Raw genomic sequence first — 25,804 nt, forward strand, 5'->3', positions numbered from 1 at the left:
ACTGGCTATCATTGGGCAGTATGCCCATTGTCAAAACGTACCATTTTTGAGCGCAATTTCGAATAAACGTAGTCAAACTGAAATGGGAAAAGGTTCCCTTTGGCCAATTTTCAAAATTAAGACAGATTCTGCTAGAGTAAAGATTTATCAGTCTGTCATTTGCTGTGGGTTGATTTTTGGAGGATAGTAAGGTTTTTCAGAAAATCGCTCACGAAAATGACTTTCATACTAAAAATTCCCGAATTTAGTACATTTTCAAGAGCAAAATGACAATACTTCTACTTCAAAGAAATCGTTCATTTTAGGTGTAAATTGTAGATACATCTGTAATCTCAAGAAAGCCGTGCGCTGATCGAGAAGCAAGCAATTCTAAGACTTACAAGAATGAGTTTTACGAACTCTTGTGGGCTGATTATGACCCATTCTTTTCTAGTTTAGGACTCTTCACGTTCAAATTTGCCGCTTTATCGTTATTGAATAATTATTGACGTCCACGCATTCTGTCCGATGATATCCTTTGCATAAAAATTACGAACATCTAAGAGCGAATGTTTGAATTGACCGAGTGAAAATCGAAAAATGTGGCAGATGATCGGAAAATTGAAAACCTTCATATTTTGCCCAGAGATGCCATATAGTGAAATTAGAAGCGTGGTAAGGTTTTTTATCCCAGGCTTGCTTCTTTATCCTAGAAAATCCACGAAAACTGAAACGAGTGTCGGTAGCCGTAGAATGGCGGAAATCAGTGCCCCGAGTAGAGGCAAATGAACTTTGCTCATAAAAAGCGCAAAAGAAACCAAGCTCGTATCAATTTGACAAATTTGTATAGGAGGGATTGAGGTATGACTTAGGCGTAGAACGGGACCGTTTCATTTAATTTTGACATCACGGAACGCTTTCAAAAATCACCCATATTTCAAAATCCAAATATCGCATTTTGTAGCACATTTTCAATTATCATTTTCACCATGCGGCATAACTCGGAATCTATTCAAATTAGCTAATGATAAGTGGGAATAGTGTTGTTCTCGAGGATATAAAAACTAATTTGGAGCTTTTCATTTCCGCACAGAAAAACCAGGCTGAACTTTGTGAAAATCGCAACATCGTCATTTAAGTCACGACATAATCCGATTAGGCATCCCGTGGTTAAATCCGGAATTCCGAGCACATTTTAGAAGTTAGCACCGTGGTTGATCAGGAAATCAATACAGTAAGGTAGCCTTGCATAGCTAACCACGGCAGGTTGGTTTTTATCTCTGCTTTCGTTTCAAATTCTCATCCATTTCCCATGGCGGAATTGTTTACAACAACACATTCCTTAAGCTAACGGAGAGCGTCTGTTTTTCTTTGCGTATTCGAACACCTATAAGTCCTAAGAAAGTTCTGGGGTAAACTTGAGCTTTATTTTGGACTTGAAAGAGGACAATTCAATCATTTATCACGGCAGGTCAAATGTTCTTTGCCGAGGACGTTGAAAACGGGAAGCAATCTGATACTTCTATAAATTCAACATAATCAAACGTTTGTCACGCAAGGTCGAGATATTTACAATCACAAAGACACATTGGATTGTTCCGTTATTGCAGTTTTTTGAGCCACGAGAATAACACTTTTAAAAACTTGTTTATTAGATAAATATTGAATATGTTACCTTAGAAGAGTGTTTCACTGAAAAGTAGAGATACAGCTGTAGGAGGACTCGACCCCCCCCCCCCTCCCCCATATGTTAACTATTTTTAGCGGATAAATCATTAGACGCAGTCGTGAGTGAAAGAAAACACTGTAACACGATTTTTCGCGGTGGTTATTATCAAACAAATGACATCGTTAGATGGAGGGATACTGAAAGTATTATGCTAGAAGATAAAAAAATATGCATAGATCAATTCAAAGCTTCGAAATCGCCTCCCTGCAGGAATTGTAACTTTTGGCAGGACAGTTTTGAGGTAAATCCGAGCATTCTGATTAGTTCTTACTTGGTCTGGATTCTGCCATACAGACCATTTCCACGAAAGCGGTCATAAGCCGTTCATTTTTGTTCGCGAAAGCCGAGAAATTAAAATTAAAGAGGCTTTCCCGAACTCCATGATAAATACTAAGTAACATCGCTTGCTTAAGCTGTATTGAGAAATATTGGCCCTCGGTATTTTTGTGCGGATCTCGCTGTGCTCGCTTTATACGACCACGATTTTCGGCCAATAATCGTCAGTACGGCCCTCGCACTTGGTTAGTAAGAAGTAATTCTTTGCGGCAACTGCTCATTTGTCTTCCTTTCCACAGCCTCTGTAATTAAGAAGGCTGACACATCAAGTCTCTGTAAGCAAACCACAGATTTAAAGAATATCCGGAACAACTTGCCGAGCCATTTTGGCAGTTTGACTAGACCGATGCTTTGCAGCATTTTGGAAATCTTCCTCGAAATGATAATTTTTAACAATGAAAAGTTGAAAAATGGGTTAGCTAGAAAATTGTTCTCAAAAATGCCTTCCTAATTCTGCGACTAGGCCTGCGCGTTTTTCCTCAGTTTAGCATGGCTGGATAACTCTCCTAGAATGCGTGTCATCTTTGTGAACCTCTCCTTCATCCAACGCCTTAAAAAAACAGAGATTCTCAGAACTGGTATTTGTTCTGATTGCTGTAAAGTGTGTTCACAATTGGCGCTCGATCTGAAATTAAATCTATTTCGGCCTTATCATCGGTATTGCCGACAGTCTTTAGGTGTTCAGAAATGACTTTACGGCACGACATTAGCTGAAATATAAAAGGTAATCAAAAGAATTACCTTTTCTCGACTTGCTTGTTTTAATTTGAGAACAGTTTCCAGCCCAATAAATTTACGTGAGTTTTGTAACTAGAACTCTCAATTTGGGAAGAACGTTCTTAACTCTGTCTTTGTTTGTAGTAGTGATTTCAAGTGGCACAATGTTTATCATACACTTATCCTCAGGTCTAGTTCACCCTATCTATTTCCTTCTGTTTCCAGCTCCATACTTGATATTATTCTCCTATTTCAATCATTTTGTTCTTTGCCAGTGTTTCGCCTTTACTCTGACTTTGATCCTTTCCCTAATCTTTTTTTCTAGAACTATTTGTTGTTTTGTGCTCTGCTTATTGGCTCTTCTAAGTAATGTCACTATTACATTCAACTCTACATGAGATCCCCGCACCTAGGTTAACAAGTTTCACAGCAATGACTAGCTGATAAGAAAAATGATCGTATAAACAAAATTTTTAGAAAAACCTTCTTCATCGATATTCGTGGCATCAAAATTACAAGATGGAAACAAGATTGAAATAATTTCAGCCTTGCGTGACAAATGCTTGAGTGTGTCACATCTACACACAGATTACTTCCCGTCTTCAACGTCGTCGGAAAAGAACATTTGACTTACCGTTATAAATAATTGAATTGTCCTCTTTCAAGTCCACAATGACACTCAAGTTTACCCCACAACTTTCTTAAGACTTGTAGGTGTTCGAATACGCAAAGAAAAACAGACGCCCTCCGTTAGCTTAAGGAATGTGTTATTGTAAACAATTCTGCCATGGAAAATGGATGAGAATTTGAAACGAAAGCAGAGATAAAAACCAACCTGTCGTGGTTAGCTATGCAGGGCTAGCTTACTGTATTGATTTCCTGATCGACCACGGTGCTAACTTCTAAAATGTGCTCGGAATTCCGGAATTAACCACGGGGTGCCTAATCGGATTATGTCGTGACTAATATGACGATGTTGCGATTTTCACAAAGTTCAGCCTGGTTTTTCTGTGCGGAAATGAAAGGCCCCAACATAATTTTTATATCCTCGAAAACAACACTATTTCCTCTTATCATTAGCTTAATATGAACCGATTCCGAGTTATACCGCATGGTGAAAATAATAATTGAAAATGTGCTACAAAATACGATATTTGGATTTTGAAATATTGGTGATTTTTAAAAGCGTTCTGTGATGTCAAAATTAAATAAAACGGTCCCGTTCTAGACTTAAGTCATACCTCAATCCCTCCTATACAAATTTGTTAAATTTATACGAGCTTGCTTTTTTTTGTGCTTTTCATGAGCAAAGTTTATTTGCCTCAGTACCCGGGGCAATGATTTCCGCCATTTTACGGCTACCGACGCTCGTTTCAGTTTTCGTGGATTTACTATGATAAATAAGCAAGTCTGGAGAAAAAAACCCTATCAAGTTTCTAAGTTCACTCTAAGGCATCTCTGACTGAAATATGAGGACAGTCATTTTTTAGTCGATGTGCCACCTCATATGCGGTCTTGAAAAAAAGTCGCTCGTAACACATATAGCCTGTTCAGGCCCCGATTGTTCGATAGACGGATAATGCTATACACTGGATAAATCTCCATCCTGTGGATAGCGAAGTACGTTTTGGTAACACTTATTCGCTGGATTAAGATTTATCCGTTGGATAGCGTTATCCGCCCTTTGAACAACCGGAGCCATGGCATGATGTGGTATTTGTGATGATATGAACTAAGTTCCAGGCAAGCAGCTATTTCAAATTGTCTCCATCCTACTGCAGTTTTCTTTTAAGAGTTTGTAAAGCGTTAATTACAGAAATTATCTTGTTTTTGGCTAAGATTTTTCCTAGGAAAACCGAAAGCTGACTTGTCCACATGCTGCGCTAATTTGAGATCTCGGCTGAAAAAAGGGCCGCTCATTGGAATGAGGGCGCTTAATAGAGGTGGGAGGTGGGGCGAGTTCAAAGCTTTATCTTACTGCGCATTTCTAACTTTCTGATGTGATGATTTCTTTTTGACAGGGACTTATCCCATAATCAATTAAGGGACTTACCCCCAGGAGTTTTTCGCACTGTTCGGGGTCTCTTCAACCTGTAAGTACCAACCAACAATCTTTATTGACTACTGTAACATCCACACGAGTGAGTCGAGGGCTCATAACTGTCTCATGCAGAAATCCACCAGCTGGAAATGAAAAATATGCAATCGGTGGAGAAAAGAAATCCACAGTGAGCAGTAAAAGACCATCTCATTCATCATCTATCCTCCCCACCCTCCCTCCCCACTTCTTTTTGCAAAAACCATCATCCGCCAAACGAGGACTAGAGTTTGGCCTCAAAATCAAACTCAACCCTGTATCGGGTGGGGGGAGGGTGGGTGGGTAGGGAAGGAAAACACCAAGCAACCAGGTAAGTTAAAGTGAACCAAGACTTTTTGCCATCTTATCTCAGGATATTAGTGGTTTTTTAGCTCCCAAGAGCAGGTCTTACCAGAGCTCAGTCTCGACATGATAATCTTGTCAAAATTTCTCACTCAAGGTTACGGTTTGTAGGAAATTAACGGTGTGAATAAAAAAAAAAACAGCGCGTGAGAAAATATGGGTCAAGAAACCTAGTGAAATATTTTCACTTCCTCAGCATACAGTTACATTAAGAGTACTGCGGTTTGGTCAATCTTATTTTTAATCTAGTTTTTGTATCAGTTTCCTTCTATGTTGTGGGGAAATTAAATAGGTTTCGGGCGCATTAATCATTACGTGGATCGGTTTAATTCGTCCATTTAACTTGGTCAGAAAAGTTTCTGTTTTACTACATATAATCGTTAATTAATATCATTTAATCTTCCGCGTCAGCTCCATGTGCACTCTACTGTTATGTCTATCGGTTTCTTCCATCCCGATCCGTCCTTGGTCTTTATACTAGAATTATCACACTTCTATGAAAGTTGTCTCACTATTTTATGACTAGAAATGAAATTATTTTAAACCTCTTTCATCATACCAACATTTCCTAGGTTACCTTAGCAAAGCAATATATCTGAGAACTCAATCACTAAGTACAGTACAATGTTGCCTCCAAACGTGCAGCATCATAAGCTCATTTGACCATATCATTCAGATAATCATTGTCAAACTCGCTCCAATCTCTATACTGAGAAAGAGAATCTTTTTTCAATATATTGATTTAATTAATTCACGATCTTTCAACAAGAGGTCTGTCAAAAGGTCTTGTCACATAATTGATTTCTACTAAATTTGCCCATTAGCTGACTTTTGATTTACAAAGTCTTCAAATTTTCACTTTCTAAAAATAACATTTTGTTCCGAACCACATTTTCGACGGTTTCGTGGAGAGGTATAAAACAGGTCACCTCCCATAATGTCGAACTCCGATTTGGCGGACAAAAAAGAGACGTCAAAAGCTTCTCCTTACTTTTTCGTGTCTACCTCAACACCAATCTTTTAAAACTGTTCACCGATTCCATATAAGTCACTTTGGAAAAATTGTGGGAACTGTTGGGAGCCACACACATGTACAAAGTCAAGAGAAGCTCTCTTGATGGGATACATATATCTATAGTTTTGTCGGATTTTGATGAAAATTGGTCAGAACATTCGTCGAAACCTTTTCTTTTGTCCAACTTCAATATAGATTCTCTCGGGAACCAATTGAAATATCGGAAAAGGCTCACATCTTTTTTAGCCTTTCATCAGCTGAGTGCAGGGATACAGTATAATTAGTTTCTTTGGATGTCCGCGGTAGCGCGAAGGCTGGTAATTCAGTTAAACAAAAACCGTCAGTTTTCTCTTTGAAGGCTTGCACGTGCCTACCAAAACAGAACCTATCAAAACTTTTGTTGTTTTCAGAATCTATACGCTATAAGCGCTAGTTTTTCATAGTTTCTTCTGTAGAAGCACACGTGGTACGATTTTTTCAGGCTCTATACGTCATAAGTGCCTGCTTTGCAGTAATATATCCGAAATCGAAGAACAGGCGAAGAAATCTAGCGGATTCTCAGAATTAGTCCGTCTTGACTGTTTCGGTTTTGAAGATTAGTAAAGGCTGAGAAGATTTAAAAAGTAAGAAAGTACAAAGTTTCTTTAATTTCATTTTCCCAAAGAAATGTGTCAATTTATTTGCTTAAGAAATGATATACACTTATAGCTATTCTGGGCGATTCTTTTTCCTGCTAGACGGATGGAATGTTTCCCAAACCAAAGTTCTCAGAAATAAGCCAGTTAACGTTATCTGATTACGCGTTTAGTCGAATATTGTAATACCGAGAATGACTTTTTAAAAAGTGAATATGATGGGAAACATGGAGACTGGCTTTTCAGTCTTTAGATCCAAAGATTCCTCGAGATGCCATCGTGGGATCTCAGACCGTTAGGCAATATACTATTGAAACTTTCCTTAAAAATCTGTCTAGAAAGATGTAAGCCTTAAAAATGGTTCAAGCTCAACATAAAGCTCTGACTCCGGAACTCGTAAATTTTATATACAATAACGGGGAAGACCTCTTAGATTAAATAACTTCAATTGGCCACACGAAAAGGTGCACGACATGGGAAATGTGACCCTCGCTTGTGCCAGAGTTAAATAGAAAGTCTCCTTGATGGGGAGTTAAATTAAAGTCGATCATAAAGTCATTACGGAGAAAAATAACCCAAAAGGCAAAAAAGTTATTTGAGCACATTTAACGGCAAGAGACGGTCAACTTCGATGATATACAGCGTAAGAGTAATTTTCTTCCTATACATCGCTGATATATCTTCCCAAAATATCTCTACAGCAATATGCATGACAAAGAGCGCACATCTGGTTATTAAACAGTAGCTGATTGACATCCTTACCGAAATATGAGTAAGAGTCTCTTGTTTGCTCAAATCAGCAATCCTGCAAAAAGATACTCGCTGATTCTTGAAATTTTTTTTGGAATGACTGTTTCGGTTTTGGAGACTAGCTTAGGGGTAAGTTAATGACAAAAAAAAAATAAATCAGATAGCATGACGTTTCTTTTAGTATCCCAGAGTTACGTGTCGCTTTATTAGTGGAGGGGATGATATACAACCAGTCTGGGTGATTCTCTCATATCCTAGGCGAAGAAAACATTCTAAAGAGCGAAAAGATGGTGTGTGTCCTAACCATTTTTTATGAAATAAGCCATTTCACCTTTTCAGAGTATGAGAGCGGACGAAAAATTGTAATACTGAGAATGACTTCTAATTAGGTATATTTGGAGACTGGCCTTTCATTCTTCAGATTCAAAGAGCCCTGCAAATCCAAAACTCCTTGTGACGAACAGTATTAAAGGGGAGATCTGAAAGACCATAACTGAAATCGTTTGGCGGTCATTACTTAGATAAATATGCTGGCATAATTTTGGGTATAATGCTGTAATCGGAGGAACGAGCATAATTCCGGCATTATAACTGAAGTTCTTAAGCGTAAATGCGTCAAATCATTTACCAACCTCGTTCCCAGGGATTTTCCCCTTTTGAATATCTTTTGGGGCGGGAAAAGGTCTTCCCGCGGAAGGTTTTCCCGCCCTACAAAATATTCAGAAAGGGAAAAGCCCTGGGAACGAGGTTGATCATTTACACAGTACTGTTGAAACTTTTCCTTAAAAATCTTTCTCGAACGATGTCAGCCTTGAAAATGATTCAAGCTCAATATAAAGCTTTTAATTCGGAATTGGAAAATTCTATATACAATAGTGGAAAATGCCGCTTAGCTTAAATGACATCAACTGGCCTAACGAAAAGGTGCACTACATGGGAAATGTGACCATCGCTTTTATCACAATTAAATAAAAAGTCTCCTTGATGGGGAGTCAAATTAAAATTGGTGGTAAAATCATTTCCAAGTTGTAGAAAATAGCCCAAAGAGGCAACAAACTGCATTTGCACAGTTATTAACGGTGAGAGACGATCAACTTAGATGATTTGTAGTTCAACATAAAAGTAATTTTCCTCTGATACACACCTCATTCGCTGATATATCTTCCCAAAATATCTTTACAGCGATATGATATGAGCGTGATTCATGATAGCTTAAGCGAAACATCACTTGAATTCGATAAAGAGCCTGATGACAGTTTCCACGCCTTGTTTGATTTTATTGTTGATATTTGATTGGAAAGAATCCAAACTATTGCTTTTTGGAGTAAATGGAAACTCAAATCGACGACCTTCTTAATTTCATAAGTTACTTTTGTATGATGACGGCAGTCCCATTTGCTAAAGCAGATCCAAAGAGTCCTCGAGATCCAGAGCTGACGAGCAGTAAAAATAGTGAGATCTGAAAGACCTTAATTGAAGCTATTTGACGGTCACTGACAGGCTCAGATAAATTATACCGGCATAATTTTGGGTATAATGCGGTAGGCTGAGGATCGAGCGTGATTACGGCATAATTACTAAAATTCTTGAGCATAAATGCGTCAAAATACTTTGCAAAAATTCAGAGAGGTCTTGAATTATTTGTGAATGTGATACTTCTATCAGAGAATCTTATCTTCACAAGTTGTATGGCGAGTCCCACTTGACTTTCAATTAAAAACATTTTCCGTCAAACCTAATCAACCAATTCCGTTTTAGCGTATTTCCTCGAATAAGCACCCGGGCGCTTCATCAAACTCATCGGCCGAAAAAAGGGGAGCTTTTTGGAATGAGGGTACTTCATAAGAGTGGTAACTTATTAGCAAACTATTAGCCTGTACTGACTCAGGAGTAGTTGAAGCTTAAAAAGTTATAGATAAAGTGGCAATAGAAACAGGTTTTATTTGTATTTAAGAAAGCGAGGAGGAGAGGGGGGATGTGTTACAAACTAGTACTGAACGCTTTCTCAAAAAGGAATTTTGTGAGTTCTTTCTTAGTAGTAGCTAGGCTGCTACAGGATCTGATTGTTAACGGCAACGAGTACCATAAGGTAGGAGTAGCATGAGCAAAAGCACGATCCCCAAGTGGAGAGCAGGTGACCTTGGAAAGAACAGAAGAGATTTTGTAGACTAGCGACGAGCATAGTTGGAGGCAGGTTTTAGAGATAACAAATATTAGATTGTTTAACGACTTAAAATCAGAGAAAAGAAAATTTGAATTTGAACTTTGAACGATACAGTAAGCAAGTGTAGGTCTATGAGAGCCGGTGTAATGTATTCAAATTTCAGACGTACATACAGACATACATACATACATACATACATAAACTTTATTTACCTCGAATTTAAGAGTAGCTGTAAGCTAATATCTTCGAGTGATTAAAATGAAGTAAAAGGAATAATCTAAACTAGAATAAATGAGTAATAATACATTAATGATGATAAATACTTACATATTAACATTAAATAAATATTTTTATACTACTAAGACAGACAGACAGACAGACATCTATATTTATACAGGATAGCCCCTTCAGTGTAGTAAACACTGGTATCAACGGGGGTCCTGTTACCCACCCAACCCACCCCAGGGGAGGACATCCATCACACAGTAATCTCGTGCGTGGGAAATTAACGTCTCCTGCCCCTAACCCTGCAGGAGACGGGACCTCCATTTATTCGTCCCTATCCGAGAAGACTAGAATATCTAACCATTTCTTGATGTTAAAGAAAGGAAGCATATTCTTCTCAGTTAATTTTAAGACCCTGAGTGTTGGTCCGGCCGGTATTGAACTCTCGACCTCCCGCACAGCAGTCCGGCGCTCTCCCAATTGAGCTAACCAGGCGGCGGCATAAAGAGGAGCAGTAATAAAAAGGCGGCAGGATGAAGGCCTTATACAGCTTTAATAGAGTATCTGTGGCGATGAGTTTTCGGAATCTTTGCATAACTTTAAATTGAATGTTAATCTTTTTACATATAGTGGATACATGTTTGTCGAAAGAGAGCCTGTTATCAATATTCATACCAAAAATGTCTGGAGAATTTTTAGTTACTAAATTCAGTATAGTTACACAAAGGAGTCATACTGGAGTATTTGGCGCCGAAAGTCTGGAAAATTGGAAGTTCTAAAGGTGTCCGGGAGAGAGTTCCATAAGTTAGCGGCTAAGTAAGAGAAAGATTGAAGGCCATATGTTGTATTTTTAGGTTTTGGAAGGGACAAGATGTAATTACCACGTAAGTTATAGGACGTAGATCTAAACGTAAACATTTCATTTAAATATCCTGGATAGTTAGTAAAAAATAAACTCTTGTACAATATGATTAGAAAATTCTGTAGGCGTCTGACTTGAAGAGATTTTAAGTTGACCTTATTCAGTAACGTATTATACGAGGATTCATAATCTTGTAAAAGAAACCTTAAAATCCGCTTGTTTTAGGCTTCCACTTTACCAGAATTGCGGGCGCCGCAAAAGTGCCATAAAGAGGAGCAGTAATAAAAAGGCGGCAGGATGAAGGCCTTATACAGCTTTAATAGAGTATCTCTGGCGATGAGTTTTCGGAATCTTTGCATAACTTTAAATTGAATGTTAATCTTTTTACATATAGTGGATACATGTTTGTCGAAAGAGAGCCTGTTATCAATATTCATACCAAAAATGTCTGGAGAATTTTTAGTTAGGAAAGAGAAATTGTGATCAGTTTTTCCCATAATAAGCGCTTGGTGTTTAGTTACGTTAACTTTCATAGCGTTATTTTTGTACCATTGACTTGCCTTAGCTACTTCATTACAAGTACATTGACTTGCCTTATACATATAACTGTACACCTGGTGGTCATCAGCATATACATTCAGCTTAGCTTGCGTAACATGATAAAACAGATCGTTAATGAAGACATTAAAGAGCATTGGTCCTTAGACACTTCCCTGAGGAACACCTTGTTGAAGTCCTAAATGTAATAACTTTCCTATGTAATGTAATTAAGTCCTAAATGTATTAACATTTGGTCCTAAATGTAATAAAGTCCTAAATGAAATAGCATTTGGTCCTAAGCTTAATAAGCCTCCAGTGCATTAGTTTAACTGTGCTTGTGCATCCACATTGAGATGTTAAGGTGACAACTGTTGCACCAGAAAATCCTCTGACCAAAATTCATGGCGTATTGTGGGCTCTCTCGCTGATTTTAAGCAGAGTCTTTTTTCTTTGCTTGAGATGTACGCCGAGAAGCATTGGCTACAAACATTCATACGTACTGATGTGCATGCTTTTGGCATCAAATTGACAGATCCTAAAAAAATAGAACGTTGACCAATCCGGCCAACTTAACCGAACAGTGTTGGTGAAAAGATTTTATATTTTCGGCAAGTAATTTTTCACGGAAAAAATGCGTTTTCTTTTTAGTAATAACGGATAACGGAAAATTGTATCTTTGTTTCACGCATCGCGACTGGCATATTATTCACAGTTCACGCCTTAAACATTTTACAATCACGAATAATGGCAATTAAAAACAGGCAATCACGTTTCCCTGAAAACCCCCACATTTACAATTAGACATGGAGACGAGACGGACGAGACGAAATTATTTGTCACGTCTGACCATTTACTAACGTAGATTTACTCAGATTTAAAAGACATGAAAACTGAAGATTCTTAACCTTGGGATCCTAAAGAAATTTATGAGAAGACAAATCCGAGTTTGCGGAAGCAGTTGTAAACGAACGATGTAGTTGATTTAATATTACCATTAGTGCTGTTTACCCTTTCAGACTAGGAAAAATCTAGGACGTGTGAAAGAACTGAAGCGGAAACTGTTTCAAAACAGAATTTACATAAATTTCAACATTGCCTATATTTAGGGATACAACCCGTTAATCGACAGCAGATAAAGGCGTATTCTTTGCATTTTCTTCTCAATACATAAGACACTTAATTTTAATTTCTCGTTAGCGTTTTCTAAAATATACCACAAGCTGAGGTGGACATTATGTTGGAAGAAATCGAAAGTGGTGACGCAGAAATATTGGCAGCTGAAGGCTTTTGAAAAGTCCCGCAGTATATGTACTTTCCTTAGTCCTAAAACTCATTAGTTAAATGCTCTTTAATGGAACCCTTTGCCTGTACTTTAAGTTAGACTTTGAGAGATATTTCTTAGGCTGTTCGAAAAGGTTGAAAAATGTCCTTGTTTTCCGCGATGAGGCATCGTCTTGGTATTTGGTGAAGGTATTTGCTTCCTCTTTTCTGTTGTGACAGTGTTTAAAAAGGGACTAACGAGGGACATCGATCAGAAAGCGACAACATGTAACGATCTATGTTGTTCTGTCAAGAAAGATGCATCTAAATGGTGGTTGGTCTTGTTATATATCTACCTTGAAATTCAAGTTTCTTGGCGGCGCACAATGAGACTGATTGGCGTAATGATTTATACATCGGAAATGCGCCAGTACATCACGGAATTGATCCTGAAACCTGTTCTCAGTGTTAGGAAGGCGACTGAGGTTGCGCTCCGACCGAGTCCTTTTATTGTTTTTGAGAAAGAATAAATGTTGCGTGATGTGCCTTAAGAAGGGAAATTTCCCTTTTGAATTAAGACAATTCATCCTAACGGTACTACACAATTCGCGCCGGATACTCTGAAATTTGACCTTGAGAACAAACAGACAGAAATTCAAAGAAAAAAAATACTTTAAAACCTTTCAATCTTAGCACGGGTTTAAAAATGAGCCGTTTACAAAGCAAATATTTATTTGAAAAGCAAAATCCAAACGTTTTCGACACTGGGTCACCATCGGGGTAAGTAAGCAACGTCCGCTAAATTAATTTTCCTGATGCTATGAACGGACTTTTTCGAGGGTAGGAAAGGTATTCTTCTTCAGATAAAGAGTATCGGTTGAAATTATGTATTCTATTGATTGTGTATGATAATCTCAGCATGAGAAAATTAGCCAAAATTGAAAGAAACGACGGTAAATGACTTCGAAGTAAGCTAGATTTTATCGTTAAAGCAAAAAGACTTCGTTCTAATAAGAATAAAGAATGGCTTTTTTATTTTCAGAATCGAGAAAGAGAGCCAGCTGTGTTTTGTAGCACAATAAACCCGAGAGGGTCGTTTAAACTTTTTCTTTGTTTTAACTGTCTAGCCCTCCTACTGCTTTCTGCGGCTTCGTCGCTGACATTGTCCAAAAGTAACGATCAACCACACAAGCGAGTAAGTCACTGTGCTTTAGAAGCGCAGAGGCGGATTGATAGTTAAGCTTTAACAGTAGGATAAGGTATTTGAATAAGTTTTTTGTTTGAAAAATCTCCAGTTTTCTTTTCCCTTCTTTTAATTTCTTTTCCAGACTTCTATAAATTTTCTTGTGTTTATTTAGTAACAGCGGTTGATTCTTGATGTTTCCGTTAAAAATTTTGCGCGGGGAATTTGTGCGCGGCTGGCCAGATTGATCCACTCGCACTTGCCCAACGTTTGACCGCTGGTTTCAATTGTTGTGCAGTTATGCTGAACAGTCAGAATGCTCGGCACCTACAGCCCCAGCTGCGTCTAATCTTAGTCATCACCAGGCCCCACACTTGCAACTGCAATTACAAAGAAGAAGAATTGCGATGTGATATTCGACATCCCTTCTCGCCCCAAATAAGTCGATGTCTACGTATAAAACAAACTAAACATCTACTAGCTCATCACCATCGTTGGCTATGCCTTTTCGGCTTTATTGTCCCACAGAGAGAAAAGCCATCATCCCCACACTAGATTCTTTCGTCCTTTAAAATTCTTCAACTTCTACTTTGTTCACCTCTGATGATTTTAACATTGGACTTCCTCGTAATATAGTGCCTTATCACCATGGTCTCAGTTCTTTGACATAGATAACCCTTTTGAATGTGCTGGTCAGCAGCTTCTTTTCATTTACACCTGTTAAATGTAAGTCACTGAGTATATAATTTCACATGACCACGAAAATATTCAACAATTTGAAAACAATAACTTTCTGGAGAGCCGGTCAAGATCGGAATTAGGAAACAAAATGTGCATGCTAACAAGGTCTGGCCTAAAAAGTATAGACCAAAAATTCATATCCAAGCCCGCAAATTGTCCGACCAACAAATTTGCAGACTTCCTTGTCCAAATTTTTAATTTGGTTTATGACTTGTACCTCCATCACTGATCACACAAGTATACTGTTATCACATTTTTCCAAAACCTATTGTACTTAAGAGTCTGAGCCAGTGATATATGGAAATACTGGTCAGCGTACTCATTGTTTTGCTAGATGTCATTAGAAGCTGTCAGTAACGGTCTCCAGCCAATGCTACTCGACTTGCGACTAGTAAGTAAAAAGATACTGGTTGATATCAGCGAGCCCGCAATGTGACATGAATACTGGTCAGAGGATTTTTCGATGCAACAGCTGTCCCTTTAACACCTCAATGTGGGATGTCCGCTATAACACCAATGCATTAGCGCAGTCGAACGATTGCATTAGAGGATTATTACATTTAGGACCAAATGTTATTATATCTAGGACTTTATTACATTTAGGACCAAGTGTTATTACATTTAGGACTTTATTACATTTAGGAGAGTTATTACATTTAGGACTTCAACACACCTCGGCCTATGCTCTGCCACCTGGAGTACGTAACTCCAATTCTTACTCTCTGCTTTCTTCTAGTTAGATAATCCTTTAGAAGCGCGCAGCCTTTCTCACCAACACCGTAAGCCTTGAGTTTTGCCAACAATAGGTCGTGCTGTATAAGATCAAACGCTTTAGAAAGATCCATGGACACCATACCAACCAGTTCCCTCCTATCTCGCATGCTCCTCCAATCCTCTGTCAGACGTAACAGGGCTGTCTCACAAGTATAGAACTTTCTATAAGAACTGATGAGATCAGGCAAGATGGCGCGATAAAAGTCTTTCATTTGTACCATCAACAGCCTTTCGCATACATTGTTGAGAACTGTTAGGTCTGTAACGGGCCTATAGTTGGTCCTGTTGAATTCAGCGCCTTCTTTAAACAAGGGTGTTACCTGACCTTTTTTTCCACTCGCTCGCATACACACCGTGGTCAATGGACGAGTTTAAAATGCTTGCAATAGGTTTAGATAATACAGCCGCCGAATCCTTCACAAGCCTAGGTGTCATCATGTCATGGCCACAGGATTTGCGACAATTGAATTCCAATAGCTGGCTTTCGATCTGTATTTGATTGGTGTGCTGGAACTAGAAACTTGCGTTGCTATACACCGATTTCAATAAAATGGCTGCCAGTCGGACAAAGTATGGGGCGACCACGAAAACGAGGCGTTTCAGGATGAAACCATGGCGTTTTCTGTGAAACCATACGAGTGTGATATTCCTGGAGCTCGGTGAGAAGGTCGAAAGCCATCTCTGAGGAAAGTTGATGAGTTAAGATTTTGGCTTTAGTGTCGGGGTGATCGTGCAAAAGGTTTGACAACAAAAGCACAACTAGTGAAACAGTGAGTTAGAGTTTTTGTAGCCCCTATTGTTTGAACTTCGATAGCTTGTAAACAAAGTCTGCTGTTTAGGCCGGTTTTTTCGGTTATTTCTAGTGTGGAAGAGTATATTTCCCAAGGAAAAGATACGAACATCATTGATCCAGACCCAAACCAAATATTCACGAAGAGAAAGCTGACCAAAGTTCGCTAAGTTCATTAAGTTCGGCGTGTTGTTTTAAACGCTTGATTTCTCTTAAGGCATCGTCCTTTTCCTTACACAAAGTTGTTATTTGTCTCTGTTGTTGTTATAAGTCCAGTTTTAATTGATTAATTTCTTCCGTTTAGGATTCTGTTGTCGTAGCACTTTCAAACTCAATAGGGACCTTCAGATCCGACTACGAGTACGAGTACGAGTACGAGTACGATTTTTGCGCGCGGGAGTCCTGGAGCTTAGTTGTCGTAAACATGGTCGTCGCCGTCGTCAGCTCGTAACAAAAATGTTTCAGTAGTTGTTCTGAGTACGGAGTGGCGACATTTTGTCGGTCATGGAAATGTTTAGCAGACAAACCACACAAGATGCTCTGGCATTTATGTTCATGGAGGATATCATCGATGAAGTCGAGTTTTCGTTCCTTTTCGAAACGGTGAACGAGAAAAATCCGTCCTTTACCTACTGGTCATACGATCGCTTTGACTTGACTCGTGTCACATGACTTTGAACTTAAAGTACAGCACAGTTCTTGAAAAGCAATTTCTAACGTGCAAACATAGCAATTTGTTAGTAACTGTTTAATGTAAACTTTGTGCATCTATGAGTCGCTTGAAACTTGTAAAGACAGCTATAGAGACTAACCTTTAAACCCGCCTGAACTCAGTCGTACTCGGGGAACGAGTTTTCTTGAAAATCTCGTAGTTCTTAAAAGGACGGCAGCGAGATTTTGAAGACAGAACGAGTTTGCGTGACATGCTCACGCTATTGCGCATGCGTGCTAGTTGCACTTTGGTAATCTCGTTCTCGTACTCGAAGTCGTAGTCCGATCTGAAGGTCGCTAATTTCCTCAACAGCACTAGCGGAAAGGCTCTTCTCGATAGCGCTATTTGTTGTTTTGAGTCGGTGTCCAGATTTCTTTTCAAACGCTCATTTACTACTGGATCCGTCCTCAGACAAGGAGCTGGTCGCTTTCTTGGTGAGGTACGCGGCCAGCTAAACTTCGTAGGAAAGATTTCATTACGTCTTTTTAAAGACATTTTCCCACCAAAACATTTTTCCATTTCGCACAGTTCGAAATGGAGTGAACATACTTTCGTGTTGTCGTTCAAGTTGAAATTTTTGCCAGGGTCTCTTCTGATCTTGACAAGTCAGACCTTTTTAAGTGACGCTTCTTTTGGGAAGCTAAAGAAAGCAAGTTTTTCTCCATTGGGCCCAGTAGTTCCTTTTTAAGTACAATGAATGAGGAACACAACAGTGTATGTTTGACCGCGAAGTCCTATCTGTAAGGCCCGCCGAGTCCTAAAATACCTCGTTTCAGTGCTTGCCCCATTCTTCGCCTGAGCGGCAGCCATTTTATTGAAATCGGTGTATTACGTTGTAGTATTACTATAATACTTGGATGGTTTACAAAATTCTTACCGTACTCCTCTTCGCTCACCGCCCTCACACTCTCCGTGATCTTGATAAAATGTTGATATAAAAGCTCGGCAATTTCACACTTATCAGTTATGACCTGATTGTTTTCTTCAAGAATAATGTCATCAGCCTGTTTTGTTTGCTATGAAGGAAAGGACGATACGTGTTCCAGAACTCCCTTGGGCTGTCCGGCTCCGTCGATCAGAACACATTACACTGATTGTGCCTGTGTCGTTGCGTGTGATCAGAGAATTTTTTTGTGAACGGCTGTGACCTTTATTTCTGCGGAACGAATCTTTTTGTCATGTTGCTTTGGAGGCACTTCTATTAATATTTCACGCCAAACATTGCTGTATTTTCTTTACTGGCCATAAACTTTGCATACATATGACCAACATTTAACTCATATAACCTGTTCCGGTGTCCATGACATGATGTGGTATTTTTGATGATCTAAACTCTGAGTTCCAGGCAAGCAGGTATTTAAAATGAATTCTGTCCTACCGCAATTTTCTTTTAAGAGTTTGGAAAGCATTCTCTTTGTCATATTTTTTTTATCATATTCACAACATGCATCTCACGCTGTTTGCCGTTTTAAGACACTTTTCCACGCTAAGGAAATTAAAATCAAACATTGGAGCTTGTTTTTACAACGATCAGCCTCAGGTCTTGAATCATCAGTCTCGTCGAAAACTGCAATAATTAATTCCTCGTGCGTTGTTATCAGTGCTATGTGCTATCGACAAGTCAACGTTCCACATTGTTTGAGAGCATTGACTTAGCGTTAATTACAGAAATTACCTTGTTTTTGGCTAAGATTTTTCTCATGAAATGAATTAAAGGCAGTTGGAAATTATAAAAGTTTATTTCTATATCTGACAGTCCATAATGTATTCACGTGTGCCCCATTGTACCTAAAAAAAATAGAAATTTCACATTTTATTTTATTGAACCGATGCAGAGTTAATAATATGGGTGAAAAATCTTGTGAAGTGTGCTCACTTCCTCAACATGCGGTTACCTTGCGAGTCGTGCGGTTTGGTTATTTTAATCTTTTCCAATTTTATTTGCGTATTAGTTGCCTTTTACGTTTTAGGGAATTAAATAGGTCTCGGGCGCATTAATCATCACGTGACTCGGTAATTGTTCTATTTTACTAGGTTGGAAATTTCGACGCAAACTTGGTTTACTAATTTTAAATGATCATTGATATTGATTGATATTATTTCATATTTCGCGGCAGCTTAGAGGGTTGTCCAAAATCACGGATCATAACGATTCGTAAAACTGACATGTCGATTTGTGCGATCCGTGCGGGTTGTGTAATTTATTCACGAGTCGATAAAAAAAACTAAACTAGCATAACTGTTAAAATTTATGAGGTCTGAGCGACTGCGGCCATACTGGGGTCCAACTCGACTAGCTCATCATGGCCATCTCTGGTCATCGCAGTGAAGTAAGCCTCAGAAATTACATCGTCTACCCTTCGAGTGAACAACTAAGAGCTTGCTCTGATATCCTTTCTGATGCGTTAAGTGGAAGGCCACATCAGTCACTGCAGTCGAGTTTTACGGCGCTATCATCCCGAGCAATTTTCATGTTCCTTTGCATCCAGCTATCTTCCATTCATAAAACACACGCCTCGAGCATTTTGTTCCCTATTTTATCACGTGAAGAAACTTGCAAGTTTCTATGTATAAGCTTTAATTCGGCCGGATTTCACTAAGAACAATTCACTGAACACCAAGACTAAAACCTTCAGGCAAGTGTTAAATTTGAACTGCCGCGCTACAAATCTATTTCATTTTTTCTCAAGAAGGGGGAAAAACACTCGACTACGTCTCGTTTTTCTACCAACACTTCTTTCCGTATTGACCGAGGATTCTATGGGTTCTGAAAAGAGCTCCCGATTAACACGCTGCTTTTCTTTAATGTTGTACAGGGCAGAATTTTAAATGTTTGAGATCTTGTTGTTTCCGCTGTTGCAGCAAACGAAGAGTGTTACGATTAACCTCTTGTGATAAACGTTGCCAATGGTTACGTTTCCGAATTCTCTCAATTATAAAGCTTGCGAAGGCCGTATTGAAAGTGCATTTGTGAATGTGATAAACTTAACAATATTACTCCAATTCTAACTCCCTTACGATGCCCGATAAACGAAAAAATCGAAAGAAAGCTCCGCATCTGCAGAAGCTGACGAAAATCACAATCGCGTCTGCCGGACGCCAAAAGTCGCCAATAAGTTGAGCCGAAACTCCGAGCAAGAGAAGACGTTTATTGACCGAAGGCAAGAGACATACATAAAAAGAACGAGCGGGAAAAAAAAGAGCCGCGTTAAATATATGCGCCAACCGTGTGACAACGAAGTGAACTAACCAACAGCGTGCCTACGAAGCAGAACAATGAAGCAGGCTAAACGACAGCGTGCACAATGTGTCACGTCATCCAAGTTAATGGCGAGAACTAAACAACAATGCGAAATATGGCGGGAGACATACTCGAGTGTTGTCCAAGAACTTCTTAAAGCTCGGGTATGCATCATGAAGTCGTTCATGGAATCCGTATAAAATAAAATATCTGTATCATGTAATATCTGTATGAAATAAAAGTGCAGATTAAAGTGATCCAAGTATAGCTTTGTAGTTGAAGTAACATGCATTGTGCATGCAGTATGTTGTTTTGCTGTGGTTATCTGATAGAAGTAACTTCATGTAATCTTGAGAGACTGTTCAGTAAGCTGTATTCTTCATCGCAGGAGAACTGTAAGACAGTGCTGCTGTAATGTACACATGTCCTCTCTAAGTGATGCCTCTGAACGAAGTCTATTTGAAGAGAAGGGGAAAAAAGGAACATGAATTTTGAAATTGTAACAGTACTACAATGATAGTCCTATGAAAAACAGGTCTATTAAATGGATTTAGTAAAATAATTCGTAACAACTGGTGATACTGGATGTTGACTCACATTTCACAAGCCACTTCTTGACTAGCTATCAAATCAAAGACAGTTTGTTTACTTTATTATTATGAAAATTATTGTTCTAATTATTATTGCTATTAGTACTATTACTGCTGATTTCTAATTAAATGAAAGCAATCTTGTCATTTGTGTGGTCTGTTTCAAATATGAATCTATACATGTATGTTAATTGGCTAATTTTCATTTGACAAAAATGTACAGCCTTGCCTTGTGACCAAGACTCTGGCTGACTGAGTTTATTAGCATTCTTTGAATCACTACGGGGTATCAATTTCTTTTTTTTTGTCTTTAAATCTGTCTGAATTTTCCATAAAAAAATAATCAGTTAATAGCACTAAGAAATGAGATCCATATTGCGTTATGATCTGTGAAGTCTCTAAAACACCTGCTTGTATAAGTTAAGTGAGATGTTTGTAAATAATTATATGATCAATTAATTTTCTATTGTAAGTTGTGTATGTTGATATCAACTGTTTCTAACATTTATCTCTAAATAGTAAATTCCACAAAGGTAGCTAATGTCTGCCTCAATAAGGCAATTTACATTTAAGTCTCCAATAATAATGTTGTTCTCTGTCAAAATGGTATTAACACTTCTGAGACTGCCTGACAAAGTTGTCCTCTGGGAATTTTTGGAGAGCAATAAATACCCAAGACTGTACAGTTCTCACAAATTTTGACTTCAATCCCAGTTATTTCAATACCATGTACATTGTGACAGTAGGGATATCCAGGGCAATATGGGATTTTGCTAAACACAGCTGTACCACCAAATTAGGTCTTGATCCAAGACTACAGACTGTATGTATGTGGACTGTCATTTTTAAAGAGATGTTATTTAACCAACTATGTTATATTTGTCACAAGAATCTTGGGAACTAAATCTTGTATCTGCAAAAAAAAATGATATTAGAACTTGAATAGTTTAAGTCTTTGCATATGCCTTGTGTCTACGCAGTGATCTTGCATTCAGGTAACAGATTTTTAGAATTGAACTAGATATGCCATTAAGTGGTGATATACAAAGTTTAAGTTTAGCAGTTGTTCTTAATCACTCCATTTCTTTCTCAACAGTGGCATGAATAACAATTTTGTCTTTACAGAGATCAGTTTTTTATAAGCCTTCAAAGGTGGAATGGTTCTTTTAGTACTTAAGTTGACAACAACTTTAGTTTCAGTATCCCCCTCAGTGATCTATGAACTGTTTTTGCTGCGGCATAATGGAAACTGTTTTCTGACAACTTGAGTTGCTTTGTTTTTACCAACAAAAAATTGTATGGTAACTGGTTATACTGGGGTCCATGCCCTATGGTCAATTCCTTGGGTATAGAGATGTCTGTTCTCATGTCTAGTTTTTTTACCAAAATCTGAGTGATCAAACTGTACCCAAACTATGCCTGAGTGTTTGCTTTGCTGATTTAGTTGCACAAATTTGATGATATTCCCAGCACCATGAATTTGTTATGCCATCTTCAGTTCACATATTCATTACATGCTGAATTCACCTTCAGCATTTAGGTAGAGGTTCAATACCAACTCCTCAGTTTTTCTTGGGAAATTAATTTTGTCTTAATATTTTTCTTCAAACCTCAGAAGAGTTAGCTCCAATAACACTGTCTAGTTCTGTGATTCTGTATTTGTTTCCTATAGCTACATTATGTACTTCATCATTAAATTAATCTACCCTAGTTTGCATTAATTTTTGTTTATATAGGTGGGTGCATCAAATGGGTTGTTTGTGTCTTCTCACACAACTCTTCCCTTCAATTTTACGTCACTTGCTGTGTGTTTATCTTCACATATTTAACCAATTAAGTAGTTCTGCAAACAACTTGCTATCTCTTTGCCACATGATCTCAGTGAGCTCAAACACTGAAAAGTGCTATTGCCAGAGAATTGGATCAAGAACTGTGTAAACTGAATTTTGGAGGTGTTTAAATATGTAGTCATCCATTACTGGTTCTAACTGGAACAAATCACCAATATAATGGTGATAAAAGAAACACCACCAAAATCATCTTTGCAACCCTTACTATCTTTAAGCCTATTGTTCAGCTGTATGGCAAACACATTCAAATTTCATCCAAGAATATCAATTTGATGCCTCCAAAGTGAGTTGTCAATTGAGGTGTCTTGTCAATTTAAGTCAAGATATATTGTTTGTAATTTTTCAATGACTGATAGGCAGGAATAGCAAATGCACTGTGAATAGTTTTACCTTTAATGTTGTAAGCAGCTTTCCCAGTTGAACCTAATAGTAAGACCTTAATTTGATGAAAATCACTGCCAGCTCTTGTGTTAAAATACTTAAGGGCTGCCTGATCCAAGGCTTTTAGAAGATGTGATTTGCCCACACCAGCTCCACTACTCAGAAAGCAATAAAAAGGAGTTTCTGTGCTTTCACTCTGGTGCAAAATGTGATAAAAACAATTATTTTTTCTTTTTATTTAAAATCGAAACCATTCCACGATAACCATCATCTGGTAATTTACTGATTAATATAGGTGGCTCATTGTGGCGTGATGTGGAAGGAATTTTGAAATCATCTGAAAGGTCAAAGTTCATTGAAATCAGGATGTAAATCTTCATTACCAAGAGCTTCCTTCATCTTGCAGTTCAACATTTTGCGCATTTGGTGTTACTAAGTCCTATTGGGAATCACTAACTTCTGTGTCATGTAAATGCTGTTCAATGTCATTCATATCTTCACTGCAGACAGCATACTGATGCATTTGTTTGTCTACTTTTTCTTTCAAAAGAAGGAAATGCTCCTGATATGAAGAGCTTAGCTGCCTATTAAATCAGCTTTTTCATTTTGCTAACAAGTAAAAAGCATAATAAGTTCAGGGAAATGTTCTTTAGAGTAAGAATTCACATTGTACCAAACACTTCTAATTATTCTAGGCTTTATATGCTGCTTTGGTTTTACAATTTTTGCATTGTGCTTGCCTAAAGTCTGAAGTTAAAATCAGCGAATTCATCATCATCATCATCATCTTTCCCTGTTTCAAGTAGGAGGTTATCTGTGTTCAAACTTTTAGATTTTTTCCCAAATGAGTTTTTGGGGTGAATTATACAATGCAGCCCGATCAGCCAGTAACATTCTCCATGCTTGTTGGTCTTTCTATGTACCTCTTAATAAGACCAGTAGAGTGAATGTCTTCAGAGTCATCCTCCACTTCTTCTATTTCATTCATTGGTTTCAAAAGCTGAGCTTTCTCTTCAGGGGGTGAAGTGGTGATAAAAATCACCTCTCTAGAGCTTTTCCTTGTTGGTAGCTGATGAACTATATGTAAACTGCCTCTTGAGCACTGATCTCCCCACTATTTAAAAATTTATTCTCAATATCTCTCTCTAATTATGCTGTAATTTCCTCTCTTTGCCCCCTCACATGCTTGTTGTAAAAAGTTGACTCATTCCCTTTTGGGCTTTTGAAATGTATGATACATTTATTATGTACATTGCACAAGCATAAACATCCAAAACAAACCATAATTATATCCATATTTGCTCTCCATGCACTTAGACAGACACTGTTGTAGGTGTTCATTAGGATTTCTTTTCAGAAATATGGTGGGAGAATTTAGGTTAGATCAAATAGCAAGATAATAGTAGTTTTGTTCAGGGATGTCCAGATTAATTAGCATTTGTTCAAAAGTGATGTTATCCACCTCTTTCATATCATTCTAATGCTTACTGATATGTTTGCAATTTTCTTTATGTTTTCTAATATGTCACTTTCAGAAACATCACTGCCAATAGAATGTAAAATGCTGGTGCATTTCATTGGAGGCTGTGAATAATTAAATCTGCATTCCATCTTTGATTTTTACGCGAGTTGGAGAGTGCTTATGAATCGGTTTGTTGACAAGCAGTCCCAGTTCTGGATCATTAACTGATTTTTCACAAGTGATTATTTGATCAATAATACACTAGTGCATCTTCAAGTCAAATTAGTATACAAATATGTGGTGAACCTCTCTGCTGGTATTCAAATCTGAAACAAGCCTGACATTTTTCCTAAGGGTCAGCAGCATTGCTCATTAGAAAGCACCTTAAAAACTGATTGAATCGGTAACTAAAATGTTGTGCACATGTCACCCGGTCACTCTGAATCAACCTTGACTTTTCCTCCCAGTTTAAATTACCCTTACCAAACCAGGTGATATGGGCCATATATGGTCCAAGTATGGAAATGGTATGACATAAACTATGGCCCATATATGGGTACTATATGGCTTTAGTATGGGCTATTGCTGCCATATCAAAACCATACATGCTACCGTCTTCATTCAGTTTTGATTCTTTTGTCTTTAACTATGGTATTGCTACGTATTTGGCACAGCTCCATAGATTTCCCACAGTGTCTGGTATGGGAATGATATGGATCAGCTCCATACCAATACCATGTGATCCCTGACCCTTCTGTATGGGAATGCTACGTATTTGGCACAGTTCCATATAATTCCCATATCATCCCCACATACTAGCATCTGATATAGGAATGTTACACGTTTTGTTAAGTCCCATACAATTCCCATATCAGTTGTTGTCCTGGAGCATCTGATATGGAAATGCTATAAAATTCTGGAAGTTCCATACAATTCCCATATCATCTGGTAATTATCAAGTTCACTTCTGATTACAGTCCCATAGCAATACCATATGATCAATGCATCTCCCCACAAACTATGGTAATTCTATGGCACAGATTTTGCCTTATGACATACCCAGTGGTGCCCGAATGCTTATGGAATGGGGTTAAGAAAATTAATGCTCAGTCCTGAGGTCAATATGTACCAGTAGTCAATTTCATTGGTCAAAAGGGCAGAAGATCTTGAGAGAGGCTACCTCCTGTTTCTGTGTTTGAGGTTTTCTTCAAACCAGAGGTTAGACTCACTAATACCTCTAACTATTTTCAAAAGAAACTAATTGTGGTTACCTTGACCTCCAACTATTCTTAAAGTGTTTGAGATATCATAAGCCTTCAAAACATGGAAACAGGAACCACAGTTTTGCATTCTTTGTGTATATTTTAATACAAATAGACTATAAAAAAATATACTTAATGTACTCTCCACATGAATTCTCTATCCTGT

The 25,804-nt window shown here is 38.1% G+C and overlaps 1 protein-coding gene, 2 long non-coding RNA genes and 1 pseudogene across 3 annotated transcripts in view; 2 read left to right on the forward strand and 2 right to left on the reverse strand.

The window, feature by feature from the left end:
* Positions 1-4,854, forward strand: part of LOC148742596 (uncharacterized) — a 30,102-nt gene extending 25,248 nt beyond the window's left edge. Inside the window, exon 3 of the long non-coding RNA XR_016000292.1 lies at positions 4,783-4,854. This is a non-coding gene — a long non-coding RNA (uncharacterized LOC148742596). The remainder of the gene's footprint in view (positions 1-4,782) is intronic.
* LOC148742595 (uncharacterized) overlaps positions 1-25,804 on the forward strand; it is a 99,105-nt pseudogene that overhangs the window by 47,882 nt on the left and 25,419 nt on the right.
* LOC148742598 (uncharacterized) overlaps positions 19,982-25,804 on the reverse strand; it is a 16,490-nt gene continuing 10,667 nt past the window's right edge. The window contains exon 2 of the long non-coding RNA XR_016000286.1: positions 19,982-20,548. This is a non-coding gene — a long non-coding RNA (uncharacterized LOC148742598). The remainder of the gene's footprint in view (positions 20,549-25,804) is intronic.
* LOC148742599 (uncharacterized) overlaps positions 25,719-25,804 on the reverse strand; it is a 4,285-nt gene continuing 4,199 nt past the window's right edge. The window contains exon 6 of the mRNA XM_088757646.1: positions 25,719-25,804. This exon is cut by the window's right edge and continues 617 nt beyond it. The gene's annotated coding sequence lies outside the window, so the exon portion shown is untranslated.

The sequence above is a fragment of the Stylophora pistillata genome, chromosome 1, assembly GCF_964205215.1.
Source record: "Stylophora pistillata chromosome 1, jaStyPist1.2, whole genome shotgun sequence".
NCBI lineage: Eukaryota > Metazoa > Cnidaria > Anthozoa > Scleractinia > Pocilloporidae > Stylophora > Stylophora pistillata.